The 26,987-nt window shown below is 34.9% G+C and overlaps 1 protein-coding gene across 2 annotated transcripts in view; it reads left to right on the forward strand.

The window, feature by feature from the left end:
* The window catches only part of CALCRL (calcitonin receptor like receptor), a 136,507-nt gene that overhangs the window by 17,285 nt on the left and 92,235 nt on the right, over nt 1-26,987 (forward strand). Inside the window, exon 2 of one of the 2 annotated variants that reach the window (XM_061135121.1) lies at nt 6,633-6,700. The exons of the other annotated variant lie outside the window; for it this stretch is intronic. The gene's annotated coding sequence lies outside the window, so the exon portion shown is untranslated. The remainder of the gene's footprint in view (nt 1-6,632; nt 6,701-26,987) is intronic. 2 annotated transcript variants of the gene reach the window in all.

The following is a 26,987-nucleotide window of genomic DNA, read 5'->3' on the forward strand; positions in this document are numbered from 1 at the left end:
GAGGATCCTCTGGAGAAGGAAATGGCAACTCACTCCTATTTTCTTGCCTGGGAAGTCCTATGAACTGAGGAACCTGGTGGGCTACAGTCCATAGGGTTGCACAAGAGGTAGTTACAACTGAGCATGCAAACACCAACTTATAATAAAGTTACTATTATAAAACATAATAATAATAATGCCCTAACAAAAATTGTATTTTGTTTTATAATTATTCTACATTCATTCTGATATGTTTATATACATGTATTTATGTTTATGTATATATGATATGTTTACATATCATGTGGTCTCCTGCATGACAGGCAGATTCTTTACTGTTTGAGCCACCAGCGAAGCCCCATATATAATGTGATAATCCAATATTCTACAACACATTTTCTTTTTCCCAAGTAGCTTAGAATAAGCAATAATAATAATAAAAGCTGAAAACAAAAATAGCTTTTAAAAGACCAAAATGTGGCAATTACTAATCTAGAAGGGCTTGATGAAATGGTAGAAAGGGCAGTTAAACTTTACATAATAATAGAATAATAATAGAATTTTCAGTCCAGGTACTTGGCACATAAAATTGGAGTGCAAAAATAACTGATTCCTCACAGTGAGCGGAGACACCACACTTTCTCAAGCTAGAATCATGCCCTACAATGAAAAATGGGTACTCCCAGCAGTCCTGTTCAGCAAAAGGCAATGCCAAAATATTTGTTTACTCTCATCTAGATTCAGCAGAGGTACCATGTATTCCTGAGAACCTTTTCTAACAGAGTGCTGCTTGTAGAACGAAAAAGCTGTTTTGAAGTCTGAATAGTTGTCTAATACTAAATTAAGTCTAAAAAAATCGCTGTCAACGTAAAATAATTTCCCTAATTATTATAATTGACTCTTTATTGCATTTTGAATTTACGGGTACAGGCCAAAAATTCCTTATCAGCTTTAGCAGTTCTTCAGCTCTTACATACGCTGGATCTCCTTGACTCTGTTAAAGGTCTCTTTTCTAGAGGCAGAGCTTGCTAACCTACATCATGGAATATGACTGTAAATCAGTTTGGTAACCCATGATGTTGCCCACAAGCAAATGTTATTAGCAATTCTTTAATTATTTATATTTTAATTCCTCTTACTAGGTCCTCACCTCAATTGTTTCTAAAGGAGTGGATGTGCTCTCCTTGTTTACATGGATCATATTTTTTAATTGCATATATTTAAACATATAATTTAAAAGGTACACAAACCTTAAACTTTTCTTCCTTCAAGTAAAACCAGGTCAGATCTGATCACAGCATCTGGGCAAATGGCAAGGTGAAAGCTTTTGAGATTCAACCAGAAGTTGATGAAACCATAAATGAAAGGAACAAGATTAGAGAGTGAAGAACTGCTCAGGAGAACAGAAAAAAATCTGAAAAAATCTCATCTAGAGACCAAATATATATATATATCTGTAAAAATATAATTAACTTAGTAATCATTGCTTACTGAGTCAAAAAAGTGATATAAAGCCAGAGTGAGGGGTGTGATTTGTCAGTAAAAGAAAGCAGAAAAAGAGAAGGGGAGTAAACAGAATAAAGAGAGGAAAAGAGAGAAGATAAAAGGAGAAGCTCTAAAAGAAGATAAATTGGTTTGATAAGACATATTATTTGCCAGAAAGTTCAGGAAATAAAAATCCAGCACTGAACTGCATCAATTAAGAGGTGGAGATACTCTGGATACATGACTGTGGACAAAAAGTTAATATGAAAATCCTTCTAGCTGTTTGGTATACCATGTTGGATAGGAAAATTTAACTGTCCTTTTGTTTGAAGAATGGGGTTGAGTGTTAAGCTTAAGGGTTATTCCTATGATAAGAGGTGGCAAGTATTTATGAAGAAGTTGTGAGAAGCAAATGCCACTTCCTAATGGTAATCATGTTCTAGAAGTTGGGCCTAATTGTTCAAGATTCTACTTTTTAAAGTGAAGGGTTCATAGAGCCTGACCCACTGGAACATCTTAGTCTGTCTAGGATAGTTTCTCAAGAGGCAGCCCAGAAATTGGGCTCCCTTAATCCTACCACGTTTAAAGCAGCAGACCTGGTTTGGTTAACTGCACATCTCTTGGCTCATTCCAAATCTGCCAAATCAATCTGAGGTGGCTCAAGATACAGAGGAAGATGATGCTGAAATGAGTCCTACATGCTCTGAAAACTGTTTTCTCTTTACTTTGGATTTTGTGAGAATAAGAGGTGATAATATGATTGAGTGCAAATTTATAATAACAAAATTAGAGTGAACAAGGCATGTGTTTAAATCAAGTGATTAAGTAATGAAAAAATAAGTGTAAATTCACACTGGACTACACATATATAACAAGATACATATTGCTTTTCCTTCTCATTCTTGCTTAGAGAATTATTAGTTTTGTGATTTGAGGTGCACGTTTTCCATGTCTGAATCATTATAACTTAAAAGTCTTAGAAACTTGGTAATAATCCAAAGTACAACTTTACCCATCCTTTCTTTTTTCACTGACCTCGAGGGGAAGTATACACACACACAAATACAAACATATACACAGATTCACAGGTTGTTCATCATTGGTCTTTCAAAATTCTCTTCATATAGATAAGAAACTAACCTAAAGTAAAAGAGAATTCACACACCTAAATCACATTTCTAAAATTTACAAAGTGTTTAAACTGTGCATATATTATGATTTATCTATTACATCTTAAAAGGGGTCTGATCTTAGCAATATTCTGATGAAAGGAAGTAAACTTTAAAATTGATCAGTGTTGTGTAGGTCATCTCCATCTCCTACCCTACATCCAAGACCTATCTGAAACACATTGCATTTTTATATATTTTGATCCACAGATCTATAACAAGTTCTTGATTCCATAGTAAGGAATCATACTCTGCATGTTGTCCTATAAAACCTTTTTATATTTTAAAATTTCCATGCATATAAAAGATTATTAAAATGCACTGTTTATATAAATAAATTCCTGTATACCCAGAACCTATCTTGTTCACCATATTTGTCACTAATTAAGTCACATGTGTGTGCCCAGAAGTAAGCCATTAGCCTAAACTTGTACTAGTCATTCCCTTGCTTTACTTTATGGCTTGACCATAATCATCTGTATTTCTAAGCAATGTATTATTTAGTTCTATGTTTTTAGTTTTGCTTTTATGAGAGTGGAATCCTTCTGAATATAGACTTTGGAGACTTGCTTCTCGTTCAGCATTATGTTCTGGAGATGCATCTGTATTAATGTGTGTAATTGTGGTTCTTTTCACTGCTGCAGTGTTCCTTAGTATGAATTTATCTTTTTTTCTGCTGAGAACATTTGGATTGCTTCTACAATTTTGCTATTACAAATAATGAAGCAATGAACATTTTAAAACATATTTCCTTGGTACATATAGCTGAGTTTCTTTAGGGAATACATTTATGAGTGGGATTTAAGGATCCTAGCGATTCTTATACCAATTTATTCTCCCACCGTGTCTGAGGTTCCCATTGCATCATATCCTTTCCAGTACGTTGTGTTAATGTCAAACTTTTTAGTTTTTGCCAGCTTAGTGGGAGTAACATAGTATCTCATTGTGGTTTTATTTTGCATTGTCCTAATTATGAATCACAGCAAATTTGCATGTAAAACAAATTAAAATTTTCCTCCAAAACATTTGTTCCTAATTGGGTAGCAGTGACTGAATGTAGAATTATGGTAAAACCACTTTTTGCTTATATGTTTTTGAGGAAAGGACTATTTTTGGTTAGGGTGTCCAGGGAAAGGACAAGTTGTTTTATTGCTTTAAAGCTGGGTATGGATGAGTGGCATTTCTCATCATGACCAAGAACATAGATTGATAATGCCTAGAATCATACCCCCAAATTTCCATTTCCTTTCATTCAAAAATCCCATCAAATACATATCTTCTTTAAAAAAAGGAGGAAAGAGAATAATTCCATTCAGATGTATGTGTGCTTTTTAAAGAAAGACTTTATTTTTCAGAGTTGTTTTAGATTCCTATAAAAGCTGAGTAGAAGGTAAAAGATTTTCCACATAACCCTCTTCCTACCCCCTCCTCTATTACTCATGTCCCCCACGAAAGTTGTACATTTGTTAGAATCAATTAACCTATATTGACAGAGCATACCCACTCAAAATTCTATGCTCTGCGGCAGCCTGGAGAGGTGGGATGGGGTAGGAGATGGGAGGGAGATTAGAAAAGGAAGGGACATTTGTATACCTACCAGTGATTCATGTTGATGTATGGCAGAAAGCAGAGCAACAGAAATAAATAATTAAAAAAATACTGTATGATTCACTATTGGTGTTATGCATTCTATGAATTATAACAAACATATCATGACATGTATTATGTGGGTTTTTTAAAAATAATATTTCAACTGTTTTAAATCATTCATGGTGCTTACAAGTCTCTGAAAGAGGTCATGTCTCTCTTTCTACTGCTGTAAAATTACCTAAACATAAAGTTATCCTAGAAGGCATTGCAGTTTGAGTCTTCATGTAATTCCTCATTTTGGCAACCACTTGACTGCCTTTGTATCCATTGGCTGAATTTAACTAATACATTTCTTCAAGTTTCTGATTTCCTCTTAATAAATACACTTAGGTTTGTGTATTTGTTCTTTTAACTTCATTGTTGTGCTTCACCATGGCAACAGTACATCAGGAAGGTTTATCCAACATTCTTAAGTAATACATTTATTTACTGTGTTTCTAAGGTTTAGCTGATTTTGATTTCATTGTCTAAACACTTCAGTCAGTGGTGCTGCTTGTACAAGATTAACTTTCTTTTCAATTTTCTCTAGGTATCTTAATCATTTTAATTATAAATTATTTAATTTTAATTATTATAAAAGGCTTTATAATATTTTCTTTGTATTTTTTGGTACTGCAGATACTGATATTTTCAGAAGAAAGTGGAATACCATGTTGACATATACATTATATTTTATTAATATATGCACTATGTTTACTAACAAAAATGATCTCATCAATGTATTTACTGGTAGTCAGAAGTAATTGTTGACATTTTTGTTTTCTACTAAAGCTTATCACTAAAAGGATGGAAATATTCTTTCACAGCATTTTCAGTTGGTATTAAAAATGAAATGTCTAGAACCGTGCAGGGAAAAAAAAAAACACTCAATGGTCATATCTATTTCTAGTGGCATTTTCTAGCAAGTTGGGAAAGTATTCAAAATAAACTTCAACTCTGAACCTTGTGAATTCCATATGAATGCCAGTAAAGTCTGAGACTGACAAGACTTTCTGTTATTTTTTCCAAAATAGCCAGCAGAAAATCCAGATTCTAACTATATGCAGAGTGTCTGTTTATGTAAAAATACACATCTCTTTAATATGATCACTATCCTAATGACAACATATGCTAGACCATTTATAATATATTATAAATTATTAAAATATGTGAGGGTATAAAAGTTTACAAACCAGTTCAATTTTTTTTATTTATATAAAATAAGATTTTTATTACAGAGATTGCTTTTAACATAAGCTTCTTATACTTTTGGGTTTTCATGCAAGGATCCCTAGTGACTTCATGAAAATCTTTTATAATAATTCAGAAATTATTGTTGGAAGTAGCAGCAAATTGATGATCCATAAGAACAAGTTTATTTTTTAAAAAAGCCTCTCAATGTAAATTATTGTAGATAAAAATTTGCAAATGCAAAGTGGACATCTTAAAATACTATAAGTTCAAACAAGTAAGTAAGTGTTAGTTGCCCAGTCATGACCAACTCTTTGCGACCCCATGGATTGCAGCCCACAAGTCTTTTCTGTTCATGGGATTTTCCAGGCAAGGATACTGCAGTGGGTTGCCATTTTCTTCTCCAGGGGATCTTCCCGACCCAGGGATCAAACCCAGGTCCCCTGCACTGCAGGCAGATTTTTTACTGACTGAACTACAAGGGAAGCCCAAATAATACTTTAAAGTACTTAAAGAAGTTCAAATAGTACTGTGTAAATGAAAATCAAGGTATATCTTGCCTTAAACATTATTTTGAGTCTGAAAAGAGACATGTAAACTACATTTATATATGTTAACTCTTAGTTTAGCAGTGGATAAATCTCACTTGTTAGTGATATCCTGTATTTAAGGAGTGCTAAATCTCATTACTGATGTGGTCTAACCTCTAGCTTCCTCTGACAAGATCTATGTCACTCTTTCCCCTTCATTCACTTCAGTTTGACCATGTTGGCTTTTTTTATATGCTTTGAACCAGTCATGTCATTCCATTTCAGAATCATTGACCAAGCCACCCTTTCTTCCAGGAACAACTTTTCTCCTGAACGTTTGAGGGCGTCCATTTCTTCCTAGTGCTAAGATCTTGAACAACGGGCACCATCCTCCATCTACATGTGCTTTAAAATCCTCATTCTTAACAAACGAGGTCCAAGAACAAAGTTCTTGATCACCTTTCAGGTTAAAATGGTGGCAACCTAAATTACCTGAAACAATACCTTCCAACTTCCCATTAAAATGAAACATTTAAAATAGATGCTTGTAATTTTAAGAAAGCACAGTAGTTTATAACTTTGTTATGTAAAATCCCACTATCCCCTAATATTATTACTGAATTCACAAGAATGTTCTCTTGTCATCTAGGGTCCTATGATGATACACCAACCATTCGTGCTACCACCAGTCAAAACTATGGATGGCCCCACCTTCAGGTATTTCATATGAATATATTACAAAAGGACATTCATGACTTAATGAAAGTAACATGTTAGATTTATAATGAAAGTTGAGGACAATATGAGTATGTTAACAATCATAAGAAAGATTTCACAGAATGATACATAATGTAACTCCAAATAACTTCTGAATACAGGAAAATGTTGAAAGGCAATCTAGCAAACTACTGATAAAGATGGACTTATGGACATCTGTCCAACTTACAAAGTCATTTCCTTGGGACCTTTGGGTATGAACTTATCCCACATGTTTTTGTTCCCTTGGCCAGAGGATTAGGAATGTTAAATTAATACAAATGGCTCTTATAAGATTTATTAATATCCTTAATTTGGTAGTATTAGCCACAAACATCACACAAACACACACACACAAATATATAATGTCTATGGTTAATCTTGTTTTAATTATAAATATATATATATAATAGAAGACGGCAATGGCAACCCACTCCAGTACTCTTGCCTGGAAACTCCCATGGACGGAGGAGGCTGGTAGGCAGCAGTCCATGGTGTCGCACAGAGTCGGACACGACTGAAGTGACTTAGCAGCAGCAGCAGCATGTATATATAACAAATTATGTTTCATGTATAAAGTAATAGGGCTAGGTTGCTCTTTTGAACTAAATTCCTTTCCTCTGTAAAGTTCTTTGTTTTCTGATTCACATAGTCATTGTTATATTCTTACAAATGGTTATAAACCTTTCCCATAATTGGAATGTAAAAGGATATAATTTGTAAATAAGGGAACGGGAAAATGGTGGTTAGCTGAATTAAAGATTTAAGTTTCTCTAGCTACTATTTTTAGAACTCCCTGGCAAAGCAGTTTCAACTTCAATTGTAGGCATTAATTTCAAGTTTCAGGGGCATTGGTACTTCCAAAAAGATTACTGTTGAAGACAGATATCTCTTCTTATTTATATTTAGTACTGTAGTTCCATATCAGATAAAATATTAATTATGTGATTATTATTATACCTCACATCCTCCTTCCTGACAAAATTAAAGTAGCTTTCCTGTCCTCACTTATTTTTAGACTGCTAAGTATTTAACAATTCAGTAATGCATCATCCCAATAAACTATAATGGCATTAATGAAAAATAAAGGCTAGTGAATTATTTTATCTTAAATTCAAAGCTGAGTGAATTAATTCCTTATTCTAACTTTAAATTCCCAAGTCATTTTGTTGGACCAAAAATAGACCCTCTATAATTATTCTTTGTCCTACAGCATGTCTTTGGGAACTCATCATTGTTGTTCTATCCTTTTATGTGTCAACTTCCTTTGCACATTGAATCTCATATGACTCACTGTTCCTTAGAGCATGGTGTGAATGCTTGAAATGCCTACTTATAAATGACAGTTGAATTTTTCTTCCTGAACTTTTTTATGTGAAGTGGTGCCAGATCAATTTTTTAAAGCCCCAATTTTGCTTACTGAAGACATGTAAGAAAGAGCATAAAATGAAAGAAGATTCACTTACTGGCAAAAACTGTCTTTAATTTCCACTGTGACTACCAGTCATCCGCATATGGAAGTTAAGAGGATTACCTATTCTTTTCTGTCTTTCCAACTTATAAATTCTAACATATATTGGCTAATTTGAAGGAAATAATTTGGAAATGGCTTGAAAATGAAAGGTCTGAATTTAAACTGCGTTCTCTTCATTAAATTGATCTCTGACTTGCAGTATATTGGTGAGATTTTTTGTGAGACACCAATAGCCCTGATGGTAATTTTTAGAATTTTATTTCTAGCATGGAGGGTTTAAGGTGGATATGTATTTAAATTCTAGCAAGAAAGAGGTTGACAAAATGATCTTTGGAAAGATTAAAAAATATAACTGAGGACCAGTTTGCTATCATATTAGTTTGACTCACATGCAGTTTCAGTTCAGTTGCTCAGTCGTGTCTGACTCTTTGCGACCCCATGAATCACAGCACGTCAGGCCTCCCTGTCCATCATAAACTCCTGGAGTTTACTCAAACTCATGCCCATCGAGTCGGTGATGCCATCCAGCCATCTCATCCTCTGTCGTCCCCTTCTCCTCCTGCCCCCAATCCCTCCCAGCATCAGGGTCTCTTCCAATGAGTCAACTCTTCGCATGAGGTGGCCAAAGTCTTGGAGTTTCAGCCTCAGCATCAGTCCTTCCAATGAACACCCACGACTGATCTCCTTCAGGATGGACTGGTTGGATCTCCTTGCAGTCCAAGACTCTCAAGAGTCTTCTCCAACACCACAGTTCATGCAGTTTAAGTTTAACCTAATACAAGAATCCCAGAAATGAGACTTAAGAAAGAGAACTCCTAGTCTTAGCTCATCTGTCTCTGCTGTGGGATATGAGGCAGATCACCAAACATTCCTGAACTCCCAACTTCTAAATCTATAAAATGAGCAGGTTATACTGTGAGACATCCAGGTCCATTTCAGCTCTGAAATTCTGGGTGCTCTAACTGTAATCACTCTGAATTAAAGACAGGAGCTGGAAATAAAATATCATTTGAAGTTCTTTGTAATAAATAATGTGATTTGTAATAGCTCAATTCCTCTAACTCCAAATATTGTTTCATTTCTTTATTTACATAATCATTCAGTAGACTCTGAAACTTGACAAATAGTTAAAAGGTAAGAAAGAGGAAAAAACAAGGAGAATGTCTCCAGCTAGACTGAATTTTGGCATCAGAAGGATCCATTTCTATTAATCACTAAAATTCTATATTCTTACTGAAAATTCTCTTTGACTGCATGGTAGTAAAATATTAACTTTTAAATTTATAATAATTTAATAGATCCATTTTCACATTTAAATCTTAAACCAATTGAAACTGAATTTCACATACAAATTTTTTCCCAAAACTGATGGACAGTTGTAGCAATGATTTTTATCAAATAATGCATCCATTCTATTACTGATTTATAACATAACTAAATTGTTCTATTTGCTAAGTGATATTAACAAACTGGTTTGGATTCTAGGGTCTATTTGTCTTATCATTGTTATTTGCTTAACTGACGTTTAAAATTTTTCATTACCTTGATTGCATTACGTTTATACATCATTTGGGGAAAAATTAAGCATCTTTATACATTTTAGTTTTATATACATTAATAAAAATGTTTCTTTAATAGAAATCATTTTATGTCCATGAAATAATTATATGCCTTCTTTAAAATGGCTCTTCAGGCAGGAGGAATGCCTGGTTCTTAACAATCAGAGTGTACTTTTACACAGAACAATGTGAAAGTTTCTCAGCAAATATTATGAATAGGTCAGACGAGAATCAAGAGAGTCAGGTTTATTAGACAGTGAGAATTAAATTAAGGTAAATTTACAAAAAAAAAAAAAAAGGTATTGGTATTCCACTAAACTAATGAAACACATTGTAGGACTTTAACTCAAATAAGACACTTTCAGGACCCTGGATCTAATTTTGTATTTATGATCTGGTGGTTTTTTAAAGAGAAATCTTATAAGCACATTAGTTTTCTCTAATCCAAGACCATAGCGTATAAGTCCCCAAATTGTCAGTGATTTGGTTACTGCATCTCCTCTGGTAAGATGGTAAGGGTACAGAAGGAGCAAAGCGGCCACTGGTGTGTAATTCCAGAGGCTGGCCACTGAGGGCTGGTCCATTGTGTAGCATATCTCTCCCAGCTAAGCTTTTGACTTTGCATGTCACATAAATAGATTGGAGTTTGGTCTCCCTATATGTAAGATAGGAGATTAAATCTGAGAAAAAGAAAAAAAAAAAAGAAAGAGAGTTGCTCAAAATAAAAATAAACTCTAAGATTCTCCTTAATTCTAACTCTTCTTGGTCACGTTGGCTTCTGGCTTAATCATCATTTCCAAAGGGTTCATTTTACATTCTACTTTTGTCCTTTAATTTGTTATGTCCATCTTTCTTGTCCCTGAGCTACATTAAAGAAGCATTTGTAAAGAGCTATTTTAAACCTCTCTGTAGTACATCTTATAGTGCCTGTAAACAGTTAAGTGTATTACAAATTGTATTAGAATGTTCCCACAAAATTATATATTTAGTGATTAACTTACTCTTATAGATCAACTTCACGCATAATTGTCTTACCATCCCTTGAAAAATAAATAGCACACTGTCTTATTGCTCAGAGTTAAAAACAGGTAAACTAGGGAACATCATTGTTCTAGAAGATGTAATTAATGACCTGTTACAAAGAGTAGGTATAAAAATATATAGCATATATTTTAAATATAATTTTTTTAAAGAGTTAAAAGATGCAATTTTCTAATAGTTGGAATATCCAAAAAAATACCAATTCTTATATTTCTATGTAATTAGCTGTGTTTCCAATAAAATAAATAAAAATGGATTCAACAAAATGAGTTTAGCACAACTAATGAGAAACATGTGCTATATATACTTGTCATTTATGTTAGCTTACATATCTCACATGCAAAATAAAGCATGAACCTGAGTATAATGCACCACTTCAATAATTCAGTATTGTTCTTGATCCAGTGACTTGGAGGTCTCATTTTCAGTGGCAAAAAATCTACAAGTATTCTAATCTGTAAGAGATTTCCATATTATAACGCATCCTATAAATGGTAGTATTCTTTGAAAATGCACTTCTCTGAAATCTCCTTGTTACCTTACTTTTAATCAGACTCTATTTTTGTGCATAAAGTTGTTCTCTTTTGTAGTGATCCCTGAAATAGTTCTTTGATCTCTATAAAAAATTCCAGACACCTAAATTGTTTTGCATGTAGTAGACTGCATTGAATATTTTCATATGAAATATTCAGGAGAGATTCACATATTAGCAATGTAAACAATTTCAGATCAAGTGGTAGACATCATCATTATAAAGATCACTTGGTTTTTCCAATATCTTATCTATTCCCAGCCTCTCTCCATCTTTCTGGAGCCTCTCTTCCTCTTTATCACTCATTTTCCTGCTTTCTTTATAGGAGTGAAAATAATACACTTTCTAACACTGATTCATGGAGAGGAGATTTTTCTTTTTATATTTAAGCAACTGCAAACATTTGTTGTTATGTATCTGCTCTATCATGTGTTATTTTTGATGTATTTTACATACAAAAAATAGTTCCTTCAGTAAGTAAATTCTGGTATCAGTGTTAATGGTAATTATGTAATGAGTTATGATAACAATCTATTCATAATGACAATTATTTAATATTTGATAGGTAAAAGTAAGTTGTTATTGAAGTTTAAAGGGAACCAAGTTATATGCAGACTTACCCAATGGCTCAGTGGACAAAGAATCTGCCTGCAATGTGGAGACACAGGAGAAGAAGCAAGTTCCATCCTTGGATCAGGAATATCCCCTGGAGGAGGCCATGGCAACCGAAAGAGTCACAGAGTCTGAAACCACTGAGCGACTAAGTCCAGCACAGTAGGTGTTATATGTAGTGTGCAGGCATGCTTCGTCGCTTCAACCATGTTTGACACTTTGTGACCCCATGGACTGTAGCCCATCAGGCTCCTCTGTCCATGGGATTCTCCAGGCAAGAATAATGGAGTGGGTTGCCATGTCCTCCTCCAGGGAAATTTCCTGACCCAGGAATTGAACCCACATCTCTAAAGTCTCCTGAATTGGCAGCTGGGTTCTTTACCACCAGCCCCAGCTGGGAAGCCCTTTATGTAGTGTAGATACTATAAGCTTTCATACATTTACCTGCTTATTCCTTTTCACATTTGCTTTACATTAAATTATAATTTGTTTTATTCATTCTTCTGACTACAGTGCTCAGCCTAATAGTTTTCAAATGCAATGCATTTTTATTTTTGGTAAGATTGAATTTTTTTGTTTCATATGTCTTACACTTTAGATCAATGATCTACAAACTGGGTTAGTAGGAGTAGGCAGAAAATGCTTGTTGTACAGAAACCGATTTCCAGATCCAAAATTCCTAAGGTGTATGTTGCCAGCCAGTCATCCTTTTCACTTTTCCTTTCATAGTTTTCCTTTTACTTCTTTATATACACACATACTATTTCACCCTTCTGAGTCTCACTATTAATATTATACAAAGCATTTCTGCAGGACATAACAATCTCTGAGGCCATAAAAATGAGTACAGAAACAATGGATACACTGATATTTACCAAACCTTTTTCAAAAGTACACATGTCCTCTCTACTTTCTTCATCTCATTTGATATATTTATAATAAAATTTTACTTTGTGTTTAAAAATTATGTATCAAATTTTGTAATGAATTTATTATGTTCTGATGATCTAAAATATAAACTCTAGAGGCAAGCTCTCTGCTTCATATCCTGAATCAGATAGTTTTTTTAATCACTTGGTTAAGTTAATAAATCTACTTGTGCCTCAGTTTCCACATAGGTAAACCTGGAATAAACAGTACCTATTTTATATATATTTTAATAATGTGATCATAAAGATTGAAAGGTAAATATTACATTTTTATGTATTATAAACTGGTCCTCATCTATTATGTATCAGTGGTGTTTCCAGACTTGGTGGTCACTGTCTATTAGAACTGATAGAAGTTCTGCAAAAGTGAAAGTCTTAGTCACTCAGTCATTTCTGACCCTGCAACCCCATGGACTGTAGCCTGCCTGGCTCCTCTGTCTATGGAATTCTCCAGGCAAGAATACTGGAGTGAATAGCCATTCCCTTCTTCAGGAGACCTTCCTGACTTAGGGATTGAAATCGCATCTCTTGCACTGCAGGTGGAATCTTTACCATTGGAGACACTAGGGAAGCAAGATAGAAGTAGAGGTGGAAATATTTAGTACTTAGATCACGGCTTGGAATTGAGTAAGTCTTGTGTTAGCTACTATTATCATCATCATCGTTATTATTCTTCTAATAAAATTGTAATCGTCAAGCAATTGATAAAGATTTTTAAAACACTCATTCAGATAGGTAAATTGTTTAATGAAATTTCAACCTAGGCATGTGTTTTGTTGCATAAAACATTTTGATCAGGGGAGACTTCATTGAAAATTTTCCTAGGAAAAGATTAGGAGAAATTTGCATAGTAACCATGCAAATACTTCAAAGGAAAAGGAAGATACTGCAAGATTATAGTTTTTAAACATCACTTGCTCACTCAGTGATCTACTTCCTCCCTCCATCTTTCTTGTTCCACTCTGTCTTTATTCATTCTGTGTCTCTATTATGATTTTTCCTGGTTCTCCTGTAATGTAGCCACTTAAAAGAATTTGAAAACTAAAAAATATATTTCAATAGAATAAAATTCTGTAAGCAAAAGGTGTATAGTGGAGTGGAATATGATGTCAAGGAGATTAAGAGATTTCCAGCTGTCAAGAGAACACTCATTTCTCTACAAGTGATGGTGTAGGTATTAAATTGTTGTTGCATTTATATTTCATTGAAAATAATATAGCAGTTATAGTTTAAATATCAACATTTAAAATGTGCCAAATATTACATTTTGCAAATGACCTAGTAACTTAAATGGATGAAGTTTTAAAATTACTTTAGAAATAGCATCAACAGAAAAGTTAGAAGAACACTTGCACTAAATTGCCATGTTTAATTCATCTTTGCATAGAAGTACACTTAAAATAAGCTTACTGATAAATATGCATATAACATTTTACTATGAAAATATGGTGAATTATAATATCATACCTTTCACTGTAGCATGGAGTTGGAATCAAAACAACTAACCTCATGTTCTTAACTTGACATAATTACAGGAGGATGTATTGGATCTGGGATAAGGTGATGAGATACTACATGTATCACATGGAAATGAGCTCTTGATGCTGTTAGTGAGAAAATAAATATAAGGCTTTGAAATAGTGGGTTAGAAGATACCATAAGGGTTTCTCTTTTGTCATTAAGGATAATAAATTATAAAGAGATTAAGAAATGTCCTTTGTAACTGGAGTTTTTACCTCTATGTATAATAATTTATAATTTTAGTTTAAGATTAATAAATAGCTTACATTTATTTATTGATAATGAAGTTTTGTGTTGATAATGAAGAATATTATGCATTTCCAAAAACAAAAGAGCTTGTCATTAGATGTGGAAAAATTTTAGTCTTTTTCCAAGATGCAATGATCCATTAAAAAAGCAATCAGTTGAGCAAAGAGTTCCTATCTTAAAAGAGGTTTTTATCATATCAGAAAAGCTCGTTTAGTGGGATAGATCTATACTTATAATTAAGAATCAAACACTTCCGCCAAATCTCAGCAGAGTTCATTAGACTCCAGATTAGTTCTAATAGTCATTAGGGTGTGGATTCCCCTCGGTAGGAAAACCCCAAACTAAAAAAAAAAAGCACCTTTCTCCCCCAATAGAAAACCCCGTCTCTTTTATTTAGATACTTTATTATTGTTTCATTTTGTCTTCTATCCTATCTCCCAAGTCCTCCTTAATCTTCTTTTCAAAGCAAGTTAATTATCTTTTTATGGAATAGATCAGTTTTGATAAAATTTTCCCTCTTCCCAAATTATGCAGACCCTAGCATGAACACTCAAAGTGAAATTTCCAATCAGCCTGTGCCTCAGTTCATTTATATCTGTCAGGGTTATAATTTTGCTAGTTTTTAACTTCAAGCCAGTTTTCCCTAAATTGCCCGTTTTTATAACTTTCCTAGATTATCTAATTTTCTGTCTGTGTTAACCCATCAGTCACAATGCACTTAAAAATGGGCAAGTATTGGGCTTCCTGGGTGGTTCAGCAGTAAGGAATCTGCCTGTAATGCAGGAGACCTGGGTTCGATCCCTGGATTGGGAAGATCCACTGGAGGAGGGCATGGTAACCCACTCTTGCACTCTTGCCTAGAAAATTCCATGGAGAGAGGAGCCTGACAAGAGGACAGATCATAGGGTCGCAAAGAGTCAGACATGATTGAAGTGACTCAGCAGCAGCAACAGGACAAGCCTTTCCACTTTGTGGCTTGTTTGCTTAATGTAAAGTCTTACTCATATATTTAATGATATGTTATTTATATGTCTACTAGTTATTGAAAATAAATGAAAACACATTTACATTTATTGACTTCTATTTAAGTGACCTAAAGTAATGCGGAAATGCCCAGCACCTAGAAAGAATAAAGGGTGTGGCTTAGGAGGAAAACACAGTCATATACTGTATTTTACAGGAAGTTCCTGCTGTGACTAAAAGTTCTTCGCTCTCTCAGAGACTAGATATAAGACAAAGGGAAATGCAACACTGGTAACTGGTAGCTTTTAATCTGCTGAATCTAAATATGTCTGCCAATGAGAAACAGATCCTGGATTTAAAGAAAATGAGTGCTATGATTCAATAAGTCTGGGAAGTAGACCTGGCAGCAATAACTCAAGAAAGCCTTTAGATGCACTTTTACCGTTTTAGGCTGTCTTACAGAAACCAAAACCTCCAGGTGAAAGTTCAACACTTCTCTGTCAAATGTTTTTCTGTATGACACCAAATATCACCTGAGGTAAGAGAAATTCGAGTAAACAGTAACGATCAACTGCCAAAGGTAAAAATGACCTCACTGGGCATATCTACATCTTTTAAATCAAATTTGGCTACACTTTTAATTAGACCTGGCTATCTATAAGTAAAAATTATGGCTATTCTGAATTAATTATTCTTTATTATCTCACATATAAACTTGTTTTTCACATTCACTACTATATAATTAGTAACAAATTAACTTCAAATCATTTGGGATTCCATTTTATACAGGGTGCCCACCTTAGTTACATATTTCCTGGAAAAGTTTATTATTCCTTATTTACTATCAATTTTTTTCCAAAGCCTTTGGACATTAAATAAAGGAACCTGTAACACAAAGACGGCCATATCACTGGAAACACTAATGCATGCATACACATAAAACCACAAAATACTTGAGAATGTAGTTTACTATCAAAAGAGCAAATTTTCTGAAACATAGCAGACCTTAGAATTTATCTTTCAGCCAAATCATAAATATGTCCTCAACATATCCTATTAAGATAGTTTCTGTGTTTCCTTTACTAGAGGAAAATGACACTGTTTGCTTTTATAAATTCTCAGATTCTACCTGGTATTTCATAGGATATTTGGTGGAATTGATGTATGTGAATATACACAAACATATATACATACATACATGTAGCCTGAAGCACGTTAGCTGAAATTCAAATGTATTCTGAGGAAAAAACCATGCAATGAAAATAAAGACAAATAAGTATGTTTGTTTATAAAGATAAATTAAAAAGAATAAGACTAAATTTTTGGTTCAAATTTTCTAGTGCCTAGTTTGAAAAGGTATATACTTGTACCCAGAACAATTCTCTAGCACTCTATTATTAATTTTATCTTTCTCTATTACTGTTTTGAAGGTTAACTGCATCTTCAAAAATTTTCAGTAGTGAACAGGGAAGAGTTATTTTTTTCTCTTACAAGTCCCAACTAAATATAAATAGTAATTTCTATTCTCTCTGTTACAGATCTGTTGCTTGGAAATCTTTTAGGCCATTTCTGAGCACAGAGCTTTAAGCAATCTTATATTCAATTTTCCAATACACTAGATTTATAGCTTTGTAGGGCTCCAGTTTAGTTCAGTTGCTCAGTTGTGTCCGACTCTTTGTAACCCCATTGATGGCAGAATGCCAGGCCTCCCTGTCCGTCACCAACTCCCAGAGCTTTCTCAAACTCATGTCCATCGAGTCGGTAAAGCCATCCAACCATCTCATCCTCTGTTGTCCCTTTCTCCTCCCACCTTCAATCTTTCCCAGCATCAGGGTCTTTTCCAATGAATTAGTTCCTCACATCAGGTGGCCAAAGTTTTGAAGTTTCAGCTTCAACATCGGTCCTTCCAATGAACACCCAGGACTGGTCTCCTTTAGGATGGACTGGTTGGATTGCCTTGCAATCCACGGGACTTTTCAAGAGCCTTCTCCAACACCACAGTTCAAAAGCATCAATTCTTCGGCGCTCAGCTTTCTTTATAGTCCAACTGTCACATACATACATGACCACTGGAAAAACCATAGCCTTGACTAGATGGACCTTTGTTGGCAAACTAATGTCTCTGCTTTTTAATATGCTATCTAGGTTGGTCATGACTTTCCTTCCAAGGAGTAAGCGTCTTTTAATTTCATGGCTGAAGTCACCATCTGCAGGGATTTTGGAGCCCCCCAAAATAAAGTCAGCCACTGTTTCCATTGTCTCCCCATCTATTTCCCATGAAGTGATGGGACCGGATGCCATGATCTTAGTTTTCTGAATGTTGAGTTTTAAACCAACGTTTTTCACTCTCCTCTTTCACTTTCATTAAGAGGCTCTTTAGTTCTTCACTTTCTGCCATAAGGGTGGTGACATCTGCATATCTGAGGTTATTGATATTTCTCCCAGCAATCCTGATTCCAGCTTGTGCTTCCTCCAGCCCAGCATTTCTCATGATGTACTCTGCATATAAGTTAAATAAGCAGGGTGACAATATAAAGCCTTGACATACTCCTTTCCCTATTTGGAACCAGTCTGTTGTTCCATGTCCAGTTCTAACTGTTGCTTCCTGACCTGCATACAGGTTTCTCAGGAGGCAGGTAAGGTGGTCTGGTATTCCCATCTCTTTAAGAATTTTCCACAGTTTGTTGTAATCTCTACAGTCAAAGACTTTGGTGTAACCAATAAAGCAGAAATAGATGGTTTTCTAGAATTCCCTTGCTTTGTCTGTGATCCAACGGATGTTGGCAATTTGATCTCTGGTTCCTCTGCCTTTTCTAAATCCAGCTTGAACATCTGGAAATTCATGGTTCACGTACTGTTGAAGCCTGGCTTGGAGAATTTTGAGCATTACTTCGCTAGCCTGTGAGATGAGTGCAATTTTGCAGTAGTTTGAGCATTCTTTGGCATTGCCCTTCTTTGGGATTGAATGAAAATTAACCTTCTCCAGTCCTGTGGCCACTGCTGTGTTTTCCAAATTTGCTGGCATATTGAGTGCAGCGCTTTCACAGCATCATCTTTCAGGATTTAAAATAACTGGGATTCCATCACCTTCACTAATTTGTTCATAGTGATGCTCCCTAAGGCCCATTTGACTTTGCATTCCAGGATGTCTGACTCTAGGTGAGTGATCACACCATCATGATTGTCTGGGTCGTGAAGATCTTTTTTGTATAGTTCTTCTGTTTATTCTTGCCACCTCTTCATATCTTCTGCTTCTGTTAAGTCCACACCATTTATGTCCTTTATTGTGCCCATCTTTGCATGAAATGTTCCCTTAGTATCTCTAATTTTCTTGAAGAGATCTCTAGTCTTTCTTATTCTATTGTTTCCCTCTATTTCTTTGCACTGATCACTGAGGAAGACTTTCTTATCTCTCCTTGCTATTCTTTGTAGGACTAGATGGATCGTTACAGTTTTTTGATATAAATAAAAAACTGAGAAGCACACAAATAAAAAGGCTTATTAAAAGAAAAAAAAATAGTAATCAGGTGTCACAGATTTAGTACGCATTTTTCTTTAAAATATTTATGCTGACTATTCTATGAAATGCCCACAAACTACCTATGCCCATGTCCCTTTTATCTATAAGCAACAGTTAATTGTTTGCATAAATTTATTTTTCCTCATATTCTTTTGGACAATTTCTTTTATGTTTAACTTGGAAATTACCAAAGCATTTTTTGATATTTAAGATCACTGCTATTGTTCACAGATTTGAAACATCTTCTTTCATGATGCCCTAAAACATGTTGTCACATACTGTTAAATCCGGACTTCAAAATACTACTCCACTTTGCATTCATGACTATCCATTGTCCATTAACTGGAATCACCTAACATCTGATGTATCTTACATTTCAGTGTAGCTATTGCTACACAATCTCACGCAGTTTCAATGCAAACCTGATCAAATAAATAGTATAATTGATATTTCTATTTTAAAACAATTTGGTCCTATCAGATAAGTTTCTGAAATTGCTTTTCAAATCCTGGTATGTTGATGGTAGGGGACACACAGGTGCTTAGAGTCTTTGTAGCCACTCTGTCTATAGGCCACCATCTGAGTCACTAGGGAAGCCTCCTGTCGAAAGGAGATCTCTCAATTGCCATTTTATTTTACTTTTCTCTTTTTATATAGCAAGTTGGCCCTTATTTAGCCCCAAGGCCTTAAGAAATTGAGTAAGCAATAAGTATTTATGTTGAAAAAGGATTGAGAAAATACATAATTTATATACACAAGTTGAAGCAGGACGTTTTAGCAAGAGCATCATTCAAACACTGATGAAGTAGCTAAAAACAAAGATAAAGCTCACACTGTTGACTAAATATAACTGTTTTGAGTCATTGATTTTTAAATCTGCTTGAAATGATATGCAAATACATTAGTCTAAAAATAATAATTTGCAACTGAAATCTCAGTAATAAAGATCACTTGATCACTTGTGTGTATAATTGGGTGTTCATACTTTGCCTTGAGGATATTATTAACTCATTTCACAGGATTTTGCATACCTAGGCTAAATTCCCAGAGACAATATAGGGAAACCCAAAGAATCGGAGCTAGAAGACATTTTTCTGGTCTCTGTATCTGACCTATTGTTTGGATGTAATCAAGACATATCACTTCTTTGGTATTAAGTGTCCTCTATACAGTAAATTTTTGTACCACATTGACTTTTTTATGTTATTTAAAAAAATGACATTTAAACAATAATAAATTCACAATGCTTATACTTCTGAAAGTCATGTTTTACATTGTTTTTCTAATTCTTAAAAAGTCTTACATAATTGCTCATAAAATGAGCAATTGCAAGGTAGAAATTACATAGCATTATTTAATATTATTCATTTTTTCCTGAAGTATACTTTAATGCTCTTACTATAAACAAAGAATCAAAATTGAATGTAAGTAATGATGAGGATTATTCATTTTAATATCCTCCCTATAAAATCTATCATGAAGGTGGGCACATAGTAAGAAACTGCTTTAAGTTCTAAGGTGCAGACAAAATTAGAAATTTTGGGAATTATTGATAATATAACTTAATATCCAGAAGCTTTTGTAGCCTAACAAGATTTCAGCCACAAGAATAATGATGGAAAAGTTCATTTAGATATAGTTAAGATAAATAGTATAGAACCAAGAGTAGGTTTCAAAGTGTTTAAAATTATGAAAATTGTAAGTGAACTATAGGATTACCTAGGTGATTTAAGGTACCTTGGGCTTTTACATGCATTACCTGGTAATAAGGAGGTATGTGATATTTCCTAATGAAGTTATTTTCAGATGGGAAAAAAGTGAATAGAGCTACTTCCACATGGGAAGTACAGCTACTGATCTATGTATACCTAAGAATTAATCTATTCATGGCTCAGATAGTTCTGTCTAAGAAAGGTAACATGTAAATTCTTGGTAGTCAGCATTTACTCTCCCTTTAGAGTGTTCAGAGGAAATTCTCAATTAACTTTGAAACTGTTAACTTAATCCTTTCTCAAAACCCAGAATATTGCATCAATAAGTTGGGGCTTCTCTGGTAGCTCAGCTGGTAAAGAATCTGCTTGCAATGCACGAGACCTCAGTTTGATTCCTGGGTCAGGAAGATCCCCTGGAGAAGGGATAGGCTACCCACTCCAGTATTCTTTGGCTTCCCTGGTGGTTCAGATGGTAAAGAATCCACCTGCAATGTGGGAGTTCTGGGTTTGATCCCTTAACTTAATCCTTTCTCAAAATCCAGAATATTTAATCAATATTCTGAAATGTTGAAGTGTGGAGTATCAGTCGCTCAGTCATGTCCAATTCTTTGCCACCCCAGGGACTGTAGCCCACCTAGTTTCCCTGTCCATGGGATTCTCCAGACAAGAATACTGGAGGGGGTTGCCATTTTCTTCTCCAGGGGATCTTCCTGATGCAGGGATGGAACCCGGGTCTCCCACATTGCAGGCAGATTCTTTATCATTTGAGCTACCTGAGATTCCCTCTGATATATTAGGCCTACTTAGAGTAAACTTTAAGACATGTATGGCTAATTGTATTTATGTGTAAATGATCCAAGCCTGGATACCAGAAATTATCTTTCTTTCATCTTCCTTTCTGAACACTAGCCTTTCCCCACACTGCTACTCTCTTATATCACTTCTGTGTACATTTCAAAATTCTTTCTTTTCACTCAAGATACCACTCAAACATATGTACTCCTGAAATGTAAATTCATGTTATCTCCTGCCAAGTTTAGATTTCATATTAAGTTGCCTGAGGTCCATAATGATTTGGCTTCCTCCAGCGAGTATTTGACAAGAATTCATATCTGCTTTCTTCCCTGGTGGCTCAGATGGTAAAGCGTCTGTCTACAATTCGGGAGACCCAGGTTCGGTCCCCGGGTCAGGAAGATCCCCTGGAGAAGGAAATGGCAACCCACCCCTGTACTATTGCCTGGAAAGTCCCATGGACGGAGGAGCCTGGTAGGCTGCAGTCCATGGGGTCGCTGAGTCAGCCACGACTGAGTGACTTCACTTTCACTTTTCTTTCAATGTATCAGCCTTTTTATAAATGTTGTATCTTATATTGGAGTGGAACTGATTAACAATGTTATAATAGTTGTCAGGGGATAGCAAAGGGACTCAGCCATACATATACATGTGTCCATTCTTCCCCAAACTTGCCTCCTCTCCAAGCTGCCTCATAAGGTTGAGCAGAGTTTCCTGTGCTATGGACAGGATCTTGTTGGTTATCCATTTTAAATATAGCAGTGTGTATGTATCATACCACACTCCCTAACTATCTCTTACTCCTATTCTTCCCTTTTTGGCAACCATAAGTTTGTTCTCTATAAGTCTGTTTTGTAAAGAAGTTCATTTGTTTCATTCCATTTTAGATTCTGCATAGAAGGGATGTTATACAATATTTTTAGGATACATACAATATATCCTTTTAACAGATTTTTTTAAAAAAATTGTTTAGTCTGTCCTGAGCTTTATTTTTGGCTGTAGACAAATAGGTGAAACTTGGCAAAGAATCATCATCTACAGTGATCTTCACCATAAGGAAAGCTGCCTCTCCCTATTGGTCCAATTCTTTCCTTTTAAAAAAATTTGAAAGAAGAAACATAATTATGACCATTAGCCTATTTGAGCTCTACCTTCAAACAGCTTCATTATAATGTGTCATTTTTACACTTTGAAAAAACAGTGATTCATTAAAGAAGTTTCCCAAGATATACATGATGAGTATGTCATAAGCTCATGAAAGAAATTCCATCTATTCCAGAATTAGTTTATTAAATGATTCTTTTAATCAGACTGATTCTTGATGCAAAAGACAGAAGCTCCTCTCTTAAATTCACCTGGCAAAGATGCAGTCTTTAAACATATGAAATATCAACAGATTAATTTTGAGCACTACATGAAAATGATTGTTAATTTGCTTACAATGAAGGCTCTTTTAGAAATGTTAGCACTTACTTCATTTTGTAGATTTTAGAATAATTTCTATCAGGAATGTATAGTTTGGTGACAGTGGCAACTGAAGATTTGATGATTAGTAAGACAGAGGTTAAGTTGACATATGAGCCAGTCTCTGCTTTCAGAAAGAGTAGTGTGTGGTTCCTGAACTAATAGTTATTAATCATAGGATTTTTTTTAACTTCTATGTTTAATGGCTTAATATTATGCTACTCATCTTCATAATGTTATCAGGCAGATAGCATAGATCCTTTAGAGGTAGATTTATACTTCTAGTTAAAATAATCTAAGGAAGGCCTTTTTGATTCATTTTAATTTAACCTCACATACAATAACTATTTTATTTAAATAATAGCTCTTCAGCAAATGAAAATATGTTTGTTTTAATTTTAAATAAAAGAAATGGTCTATTTATTAACAAGATAATGGCTAAAATGAGATAATTTTTAAAATACCTTTATAAAATTCTTAGAAAATTTTCTTCAGTTTTTATTTAGAGTCAAACTCTGAGAACTAACCCAATCCAACTGTATTATTCTGCTAAGGCTACCATAAAAAAAAAAAAAAATCACAGATTGGGAGGCTTCAAAAACAAAAGCTAATTTTCTCATGGTTCTGGATGCTGGAAGTTCGATATCTTGGTGTTGGCATGTCTGGTTTCTCTTGAGGCTGTCTTCTTGGCTTGCAGATGACCACATTGTCATTGTGTCTACCACAGTCTCGCCTCTGTATATGAGCATCCCTGGACTTCCTTTTTCTCTGCATAAAGACATCAGATTAAGGACCCACTCATGTAACATGAATAACCTCCTTTAAGTCCCTATCTCCAACATTAGGGGTTATAGCTTCAACAAAATTAATTGGGAGGAGATACAATTTACTCCACAACACTGAGAATTTCTAAGAAATTATTTCAAAGAAAATGGAGTTGAAATCGGTTGGAGTTAGTAGAAATTTTATAACTAATCCTAGGTAATAACTGAGTTCATTCCCTAAGTAAAAAAAATAATCTTCCTTTGACCTAAAATAAATAGCCTGCCAGTTATTTCTACAGCATGAAATGGACTTATTCAGGATCAGCATAGAATTGCAATCCAGGGTCTTCAGTCATGGCAATGGAGAAGGAAATGACAGTATTCTTGCCTTGGTAATCCCATGGACAGAAGAGGCTGACAGGCTATAGTTCATGGGGTTGAAAAGAGTCAGACACGACTTAGCAACAAACAAACAAATCATGGCAAGTCGCATGCAAGTCACCCACAAAAAATGGAGAAGTGGCTTTTTTTATAGTTGGGGAAAGGAAGTTTGGAGGGCTATAGTAAACAGAGTCCATGGTTTTTCACTGGCTGAGTTATGATAGTCTCTTATTGGCTGAACTTTTGCCAAGAAAAAAGAGGAAGTCTTTCTTCTTCATGTTAGTTTTTGCTATAGTTGCATGGTGTGAGAGCTCCTTCTGACTCTATCTTAACTGAGGCTTCTGTTTATTAATTTCTATACTTCCCTTTTTTTGAGCAAGGTCTTTGTCTAAAAGCATGGCTGGTTAGGAGGCAGGTTTTTCCAGTTTCAGTGGTTTTTCGTCCCTCAACGCCAGGAAGAATCTTTCCTAAGTGTAGAATTCCTTGTTAAAAGGAAAATGCATGGACCTTTTGAGATCATATTTAAGTAAAAAGGAGTGGAGAGCTCTCAGGTACTTTTTGTTTAAAGCCCATTTGTTTTCAAGATCATAGTCATCTAATCAAAGGTTTGGCAGATGAACTTCCAAAAGGCCTGGTCTGGATATCTGAGGAAAGTTGTCTCATCACCTGTTGTTTCCTTCAATTCCAGGAAACCTTTTCTTCCAGTTAACCAGATGATATGCCTGTCAGTCAGGACTTGGTGTGTCATATGAATCCAAGAGTCTGTTCCTTAGAGTTGGGCACGACCATGGTTGGCTAGCAGTACCTGATAAGGGTCTTTCCAATGAGGTTGAAGAGAGCCTTCTGTAGGTTATCTTTTCCAATCGGTGAAATTTCCAGTTTGCAAAGTATTATACTTAAGATCTTCATTTCCTGAGAGTGTACTGTGAAAAGATTGCTCTACCAAAACATGATTTTAAAAAAAAAAAATAGAAACTATTAGACTTTTTAATATTGGAGTATCTTTCCTTTTATCAGTTGTGGGTCAGAAGAGACAGAAGTCAAGTGCATGGGAGTCCTGTGGCTATCACAAAGGGTGAAAGTTTATGAGTTCCAAAAGAGTGGATCTAAGATATAGAAAAGCCAATTGCAATGCTTTTGGCCAAGGTATTTGGAGGACCTCACATACTTTGCTAACTGAGTCGTAATAGAGACATTAGTGCAGTCAACTAAACCAGAGGATTAAGGGTGGTAAATGCAATGGAAATGTTGCAAAACCAGTCAAATAGCACAGACTGTTAAAGTAACTTATCAGTAAAATGGGTTCCTGGATCATTATGAAATTTGAGAGAAGTCCCCGAATAGGGATATTTTTTTTTTCAAAATGACTTTGCTACAGGCTTCAGTCCAGTGTAAAAATATACAGACCCTGACTAAAACTTATTTATATCCATAAGACAGAGTAAGTTGCATGAAATTCACTTACCAGACCTCAAATCACCCATTAGGAAGTTTAAAATGTTCAGAAGCAATACGGACAGGCTACCCTGGGTTGTATTTTGGACAGTGGGACAAATGAGGTGAGCACTTTTTGTAGCCTTGATAATGTTTCCCTACTCATTGATTCATGAATGCTATTATTTTGTCAGTAAACCAATGTTTTAATGCATGTTCAATGGTGAGGAGTGAAAATTTGAGAGTCTACAGAAAGACTGGGTTGTAATTTGATCCAAGCCAGAGCCTTCTTTTTACCAAACCAACAACTGTTGGATTTTCATTCTGTTTTTCCCTTTTCTAAAGACAATTGTTGGGCTTTTCTAGCCAGTTTATAACTTATCATTTTGGAAAATATCACTTTTGACCATGACAGCAGTTTGGCTGCCATTGGTTCCTTTAAGGAAAGCAACCCCTGTAAAAATGTCAGCAGGGTGATTTCCTCTAACTTCCGGACAGTCAAGTTTAGAATTCCCCGGAATCTTAGTAATAGCTAAAGCAGCAAGTAAAAATATTGCATTCAGTAATTTCTAAACATAAGGAACATTTTTTGTTTTATTTTCTCTGGAAGTAAAGAAGTCACATTGCTTCCACAACATTCCAAAATCATGAGCTACTCTGAAAGCATATCTACTCTCAGTATAAATATTGACAAATTTGCCTTTGGCTAAAGTACAAGCCCATGTAGGAGCGTATGATTCAGTCTGCTAGGCTCAAGTAGACATAGGTGAAGATGCTGCCTCAACAGTACCAAAATGTGTTCCAGTAGCATACTCTGTAAAATATTTGCCATTGTCACCATTTAAATAAGAATCACCAGTGAACCATGAGAATTCATTGTTGCTTAAGGGAATTTCCTGCAGGTCATCATGGAAAGTCTGGAGGCAATCCATCAGTATTAGGCAGTTGTGAGGGATTTTGTCAGTTACAGAGGGGAGAAGAGTAGCAAGGTTAAGATTACTACAACATGAGAGAATTATGTAAGGAGTAGTTTAAAAAAAGATGTCATAAGAGATGAGCTGACTAGTGGAGAAATGTTAAGTACGATGGGGATTCAGGAGAGCCACTATAGCATGAGATAAAAAATGGTTAGGGAGAAATCCCGCAACAATGTTCTCAGTAGCCTTAACCAAAATTGCCATGGTAGTAATGGCTTAAAGGCAAGAGGTGTATCCCAATTCCATTGGGTCTAGTTGCTGGCTATAGGATCCTATGGGTAAATGGTGGTCCCTATGTTTTTGAATGACCACCTAAAGGACATT

The sequence above is a fragment of the Dama dama genome, chromosome 33 (assembly GCF_033118175.1).
Source record: "Dama dama isolate Ldn47 chromosome 33, ASM3311817v1, whole genome shotgun sequence".
Classification (NCBI taxonomy): Eukaryota; Metazoa; Chordata; class Mammalia; order Artiodactyla; family Cervidae; genus Dama; species Dama dama.